The sequence below is a fragment of the Peromyscus californicus genome, unplaced genomic scaffold, assembly GCF_007827085.1.
Source record: "Peromyscus californicus insignis strain IS unplaced genomic scaffold, ASM782708v3 Scaffold_20__1_contigs__length_68692818, whole genome shotgun sequence".
NCBI classification, from domain to species: domain Eukaryota; kingdom Metazoa; phylum Chordata; class Mammalia; order Rodentia; family Cricetidae; genus Peromyscus; species Peromyscus californicus.
In genome coordinates, this window is record NW_026294503.1 from 26,790,386 (window position 1) to 26,798,581 (window position 8,196).

The window sequence follows — 8,196 nt, forward strand, 5'->3', positions numbered from 1 at the left end:
CTATATACTACTCCAAGCACTCCCAGACTCTAAAATGTTGCACCTTCAGAATTTCCCATTGAGAATGCACCACACAAGCAACTCTCCCAGACAACCCCCAGAACAAACTAATTTTAAAAGTACTTTATATTTGAAGAGTTTGTCTACCCACAATGTCTATGAATGCTATTATCTTGCTGAGTAGAATTAGTCTCTTGATTCAACTCCCCATTCTCCCAAATTGGGTTTCTTTGCAGCTTGCAGGGGAAAAGAATCTAGCCCGTGATGGTACCTGCATCCTTCATTACTGAGAAAGTCAGTGAGATCGCTGTCCTAGCAAAGATTCAGTTAGGTACTTGGCCAAGGACCTCCACTTTCTGCAGGCTTCTCCAGGGAAAGGAGAGAGAAAGCACCTTGATTTCTCAGCGACTTTAGGTTGCGCTCTTGGTTTCATCAACATCTTGTTTAGAACTCCGTTGTGGCACTTAGCATTTCAGGACTTATCTATACCACTTCCACATATACCTTCCCTAAACCATTTAAGTCGAGAGTCCTTCAAAGACAGGTTTATTATGCTCCATGCTAGACCCCAGTAGGTATTAGTAAAAAAGAATGAACAAATTGTGTGAAAGTACCTTGAGTATTTTCCAACACTAATGGTTCTCTAGATATAGCCGTATAGCCTAGAATTTAATTCATTCTTGACATTAATACAGAATTATCATTATCACATCCATAAACTAATGGTTCAGTCCCATAAGGCTGCATCCAATTCAGATGCCAATCACAAATCTCCAGATAATTAGGATTTCTGATTGACAGTTCATTAATTCTGAAGGTTCTCCTAACTTTCTCCTCATGGTTGATAATTTGCTCTATTAACTCACAGAACTTGTGGAAACATTTGACTTATGTTTATTATGATGGATCAACACAGGAACAGCTGAATGGAAGTGCCACACAGAGCAGAGTAAGGTAGATGATAGGGAGGTTGGATTCCAGGAGCTATTATGCCCTCTTCAGGGATACCACCTGCCCAGAAGCTTGGTATTTTCAACAACCGGGAAGCCCATCAAATCTCATTGCTCCAGAGTTTATATAGAGGAGCTGAAGATGTGGGTCAGCAGTTAAGAGGACTGGCAACTTTTCCGAAGCACCAGGGTTCAGTTCTCGGCACCCATGTGGTGGCTTACAACCGTCTATTACTTAGTCCTAGGGGATCTGATTCCCTCATCTCGCCTCTCCAGGCACCTGTCATACAATTGACACACAGCTATACATTCAGACAAAATATCCATACATATAAAGTAAAAAAAAAAATGAAAAAAAAATTAGGTTTGTGTAGAGCTTGAATCTTAATACTCCCTTTTCTAAGGTCAGTGGATGATGATGAATATTTGAACCACCTAATCATTTGGTTTCTCTAATGACCAGCCGCATCTGGGGCTGAGTTATGGCACCATTCTATCTAGTCTCCACATTAGATAAACTCAGGTATCATTAAATTCTTATTATGAATAATAAAACACATTTTATCCTTTAGGAAAATCCAAGAATTTAAATGTTCTGTGTCCCAAACAGTAAGAATAAAGACATCCCTATTAGCCTTATTATTAAGAACGTCACAAAGTTTAGGAGTTAAGTGCCCAGAGCTAAGAATAAAGACCATATGTGTTTCTTATCCCATCACAGAATGCAAATAAGGAATGAGTCAGTGATTAGATAAGTATTACTGGGACAGTAACGCTTATCATGAAAGAGTCTGCTGAGCAATAAATAATACTAAATCAGAAGAACACTGAACTCGGTACATGGTCTTTGAAAATGCTCCTCCCTCAAAGTGAAAACATTCCTCTTCTCATTTTTTAAACACAGAAGCTTTAATTTGGCCTCTGGGGCGTATGACATCATCATTATTTACAGGCTGGTTTATTGTTATAATTGAGGATTCCAAGAAGCCCTCAGCTCTCTTTGTCTGTACTTTTGCCTATCAGGCATGTTTTGTTGTGTGTGTCTTGTTGTTGCTTGTTTGCTTTGTTTTATTTTTCCTATCATTACAATGTATTTTGGGGAGTGAATTCCCATTTGCACATTGGAAGTGAAAAGCACGCCACCAGAGACGGCTGAGTGCAATGTAAAGCTTCTACTTGGGAGTACAACTGAGTGTCTTGAAAAAATAAATGGAGTCTGGAAGAACTCAGTCTTCAGCCAAGGTAAGAGGAGAAGGATATATGAAAATACTGCAATAATCTGGAAGGAAACTTACTAATAATACCTTAATTCAGAAGCAGATGTAGCAACTACCTTGCCATTCCAGGATGCAAGCAAGGATGCTTCCTAGATGCTTCATTAGAGGAAAAGGGTCAGGTGGTGGTGGCGCACGCCTTTAATCCCAGCACTTGGGAGGCAGAGGCAGGTGGATCTCTGTGAGTTCAAGGCCAACCTGGGCTACAGAGTGAGTTCCAAGACAGGCACCAAAGCTACACAGAGAAACCCTGTCTCAAAAAACCAAAAAAAAAAAAAAAAAGAAAGGAAGAAAGAAAGGAAGAAAGAAAGAAAGAAAGAAAGAAAGAAAGAAAGAAGAAAAGATATGTTAAATAATTGACTTTCTAGTTCATTGCATGTGTGTGTATGTGTGTGGTGTGGGAGTGTGTGCGTGTGCATTTTATCTTTACTTAATGACAAGAAACAAAAGAAAACAGAGTATGGCAGGGCTAAGTTAAACTGTCACTTCACTGACGAGCGTGCTTTTCAAATACATGAGTGACACAGGGAATGTTTGAAACATAAAGTGAGACTAGCTGTCCCACTTTATGTGTGTGTGTGTGTTCATGTGTACAAAGAGGTGTGAGGGCCAGAGATTAGGTGTCATTCTTTGGGCACTGTTTTATTGTTTGTTTGTTTGCTTGCTTTGTTTTGTTTTGTTTTGAAAACAAGGTCGCTTACTGGTCTGGAACTGAACTCATCAAGTAATTACGTAAACTGGCTGGCAGTGAGCCGAGGGATCAGCCTTCCTCAGCTTCTGTGATCCCAGATTACAAGTGCACACCACCACACTCAGCTTTTATGTGTGGGTTCTGGAGAGTAAACTCAGGTCCCCATGCTCGCACAGCCAATAGTTTATCAAGTCAGCTGCTTGCCCAGCCCAGAGACTGGTTGTTTTTCACAGTGACCAGCCCCAACCCCTGCAAAAGAAACAAATTGCTGTGCTTATCAGACTGTGTGAAACTACAGTTTGACATCCACGAATCAAGTCAGGATCCATCTAACAATCCCAGAATCACAGCCATTCCTTCACTTGGATAGAATTGCAAGCTGCCTGAATGTGATCAGTGTTTAATTTGTCTTTCTCAGTACCCGGCAGGAACTGTAACTAAACCTAATATGAACAGAAGGATGACAAACAGGTCCTCTCTGGATCCCAGCAAGGTAGGGGAGGGCTGCTGGCTTGAGCCATCTGAGCAAGAGAGAAGCCAGATTGCTTATGTAGCGTGCTTCATATGCATTACAACTGCAATAAGGCTCCTTTGATGCCAATATCGATTGCTGTCAGCCATTCGGTGCTTCTTCTCTTTCTCTGGCTCTGGCATGGGGTGTATTTCAGGGTTGCCACTGCCCAGGCAGCAAGCTTAGCTCAGAACCCGTGGCCAAAGAAGGAAAAGAATAGTTCGTAAACATATCTGACAAAAAGCAACAGTGATTGAAAAGCAGAATCTGGCAATAAATATGGTAATTAAGTCTTTGATACTTCCAGCAAAGGATTCTTTGGGGGAAAAGAAAAAAAGCAATCTGAGACTCAGAGTCATTTTTGCGCCATTAAAGAGAATTATAGGAGTCAAAACTTTCAAATGAAATTTAGGTCTTTTCATTGGGAAGTTAACTTTTTGGTGAATACTAGGAAAAGTTTATTGATACAGCCAAGCAAAAGACTCCAACTGCCGCCCCAAGCTACCCAGTAACAGAGCTGGCAATTCCAGAGCAAACAATCACCCCTCTGGAGACCAGAACGAAACTTGACTTTAGTGTACACGGTACATTTAGCTCATGCTTTGGAGTTAATTTAGCTGTTATATAGGGGGAGGAAACAGGTTTTTTTTCTCTTTAATTTCAATAGCAATGGAGATTTAGCTATATTTTGCAGTTTCATGGTTCAGTTTACTGTATTTGCTGTCCGCCTGAAGGCTCCAAGGTAGCTCCCCATGTGCTAAAAAGAAAAGGAGAGAAGGTAGCAGAGTTAGGACTTCTCCAAGAGGCTGACTCCCACATTCCTGGGACTGAGCTTTGGGTTTCTAAATTGTGTCTTAGAATCTCCCTTATTGTGGCAAAGTCTCCTCACTAGAATCACTGACTTTGTTTTTTAATTCTTCTTTTCACATCTACCCTCTCAACCTCCACTTTTGAGATCCTCCAGGCAAAGACCAGAATGGCATTCCTCCTGGCACCCTGACTACTTCCATAACTCCTGCGACATCACAGGGTAGATGTCTATTGAACGAATTAAGAAGTGATGCCCTTGATAATGAATGACATAGTCATGATATAAAGACTCCGTGTTCCTTTAGCTCCACTTGAAGAATTTCTTACCTGCTCTGCATCTTTGAGGGATTGAACAAGAAGACCAAAGAGACTCCTGAGGAGCAGTTTTCAACCTGGTAATGATCGAAATTATGATCAGAAGTTAAAATATCAATTTCCTTATGAAATTTGAGGGAGAGAGTGTAGGAGCCAGTATTTTCTAATATAATCGTTACTATTGTTGTTATTGGTAGTAGTCCTACATAGATCTCCAGCTGATCCTAAACCTTGAACTACTACTTTCTATGGGGATGGTCCATCCTTTCAGTGGCAGGTGGGAATGCTAAGTCCTGAAGGAAAGAGATTTTTCTCAAAGCCAAAGAGCAAGTTAATAGCAGAGGCAGGATTTGAAAATACATTTCCTGATTCTGGGGGAGGGGTGTAGTTTGGTTTTGTTTGTTTGTTTTTTGTAGTCTTTCTTTTATGTCAAGTTCTTAAGGATGTAGGGAACACCTGCTTCAAGTCAGTGCTCTGATGACAGTTGGCAGCAAGAGAGAAATAACAATAAACCCCCCCTTTTTTATAACTACCTATGAATGACCACTGAATGAAAAGTTCTATGTAAGATACCCTGATAATGAAGTTATCTTAATTTAATTGCAGAATTTTAGCTTACAGAGATTAAATTCAAATTATGGAACTTTATTAAAGAAATTAAAATCCTCTTCAAGTTAAAAGGAAAAAGATTAGTTTTTAAATGGAGGTATTTGGTATTGGAAAATGTAGTCTCATGGGACAGACAGGTGCCTTAAAAAATGACAGCATGTGGTGGGGCGATGGTGGCACATGCCTTTAATCCCAGCACTCGGGAGGCAGAGGCAGGCGGATCTCTGTGAGTTTGAGGCCAAATTGGGCTGGAGAGTGAGTTCCAGGAAAGGTGCAAAACTACAAAGAGAAACCCTGTCTCGAAAAACAAAACAAAACAAACAAACAAATGCTGTGGGATGTTCTGTATGGCAAGTGTGTTGCTGATTGGTCAATAAATAAAACACTGATTGGCCATTGGCTAGGCAGGAAGTATAGGCGGGACAAGGAGGAGAAGAAAGCTGGGAAGTGGAAGGCTGAGTCAGAGAGACAATGCCAGCCGCCATGATGAGAAACAGCATGTGAAGATGCTGGTAAGCCATGAGCCATGTGGCAAGGTATAGATTTATGGAAATGGATTAATTTAAGATATAAGAACAATTAGCAAGAAGCCTGCCATGGCCATCCAGTTTGTAACCAATATAAGTCTCTGTGTTTACTTGGTCGGGTCTGAGCGTCTGTGGGACTGGCAGGTGATAGAGATTTGTCCTGACTGTGGGCCAGGCAGAAAAACTCTAGCTACAAACAAAAATGACGGCATGTGATTGGATGGGGGTTCCCTCTCTGAATATTTTCTCCACTCCCTGCCTTTTCTAGGCCTGGTGACTTTGATATTGTCACTCAAACTGGAGAAGAAAATGAGCCCAATTCAGCATAATGAGGTGCAGTGCGGATGATGTTGGGAAGCAATCTGTAGAATGAAGAAGATCCAGTGACTACGGTTGTGTTTAATACAATCCTCTTGAAAACTACAGTGCGGCGAAGTTCTACACTTTGCCTAACCCTAATCTATCATGTAAATCTGAAAGCCCTTGAAGTTCCCTATCACTGCAAAACCAAACTGATGAGAAAAGACCTCATTTAAAGATGTAACAAGAAAAGTGAAGGGCTGAAATGGCTCGGAATGGGGATTGGTGGGGAAAGAAGACATGCAGAAACATGTGCTGCAGATACGAAAGAGGGAGAGGGAGGAGGTGGAAATCCTAGGGGTGACTCCGAGTTCATAGAGCAGAGCTCAGAGACTACAATAATTATTTAGGAAAGCTGCTCCAAAATGGACTTTGCTTTAGGGAACTATGGCAATGGGAACACAGAATCTGCTCCGCAGGGTTTTACACACTCTTTGGGGTTTTTGTTTTGTTTTGTTTTCTGCTATCACTGGCTGTGGAGGTGGCTCAGTGGTCAGTCGCACCCGCTGCTCTTCCAGCGGACTTAGATTCAATTGCCGGCACCTACACGGTGGCTCACAACCATCTGTAACTTCAGTGCAAGGGGAGCTAGCCCTCTCCTCAGGCACCAGGCACACGGGCGGTGCACATTTATACATGCAGGCAAAACACCCATCTACATAAAAACAAAAACAATGTACAGGCATCTTCCACGACCCAGTGGAACAAAGACCAGAACCGGGGCATGCCTTTTACATAATACGAAGACTACTTACTCTGGCACTCTGGAGCACCTAGATAGAAGAGTGGCTACATCCGCCTGAGGATAAATTGTAGGGGATGAAGGAGTTTCGGAGAGGGCTTAGCAAGGCCACTTGCTCACTATAGCTTTTGAAGATGAGCCAAGCATGACTCTAAGCTTACACGAACACAGTTTTGAAACAGTGAACTATGGAGAAAATGGTGTGGTAACCCTGGCTCTGTTCTCAAAGCTTACCCAAATGCAGATTCACAGGCCTTGTCCTGAGAGTCCACTATAGTACTATAAGAAAGAACATTTAAAATAGAAAAAAGAGTAGGGTGGTGGTGGTGCATGCCTTTAATCCCAGCACTGAGGAAGCAGAGGCAGGTGTATCTCTGAGTTTGAGGACAGCCAGGTCTATCTACAGAGTGAGTTCCAGGACAGCCAGGGCTACACAGAGAAACCTCATCTTGAAAAAAATGAAAAAAAAAAAAAAAGATTAACTTTGGCTTTATCAAGAGACAGGATGACAGTAATTTTGAAGATTGAATGGGCCATTATTTGCAAAGCTGATATCAGAGGACACCTCATTCCACAAACTAGAGTATACGTGTGTGTGTGTGTGTGTGTGTGTGTGCGCGCGTGCACGCGCGTGCTCCATTTGGCATTTCAGAGTAGTTGTTTTGGGTAAAGTAGGAATGGGGAAACAGAAGAGCATTTTTAAAACAAGTTGGTTTTAAAACACGTGGAGGGTTAAGCTCTCTGTAGAAAGGGCCCATGATGATTGGTGTCTGCTTCTCTTCTAGCACACAAATGTGTCTGTTGGGAGATTTCAAGACTGATTTTGATTATATTAAACCTAGCATGAGTGATTTTATTTTGATCTGGTGTGGTGAGCTAGGGCCTAAGGTAGGAAATCAGTCCAATGTTCTTCCACAAGCTTTAGCAGAAGACATAATTGGAATTTAGACAGTCCCTGAACCTGGACAGAAAACACTTCACATATTTATTTTTACTAAATTCTAGCTAAAGTTTTGTAATTTTAAATTTTTATCTTTTGCCTGCATGTGTGTTTCTGTACCACTTGTGTACCTAGTGCCCATGGAGGCCAGAGAGAGCATTGAATCCCCAGGAACTGGAGTTACAGATGATTGTAAGACACCATGTTGGTGCTGGGGATTAAACCCAGGTCTTCTGGAAGAGGAGTCAGTGTTCTTAACCACTGAGACATCTCTCTGGCCCTGAAGTTTAGCATTTTGAAAATAGGTATCTAAGTAGATAGTTATGATACTATAGATGAAATCACCAGCAGAACCCACAAATTATTTTGATGGTATATTACTCTACAGTAGATATTTCAAAATAATGTTTATGCAAAAACAGTAAGAACTATTAAATTTGATGTCAAATTATATTTTATGTATTAAT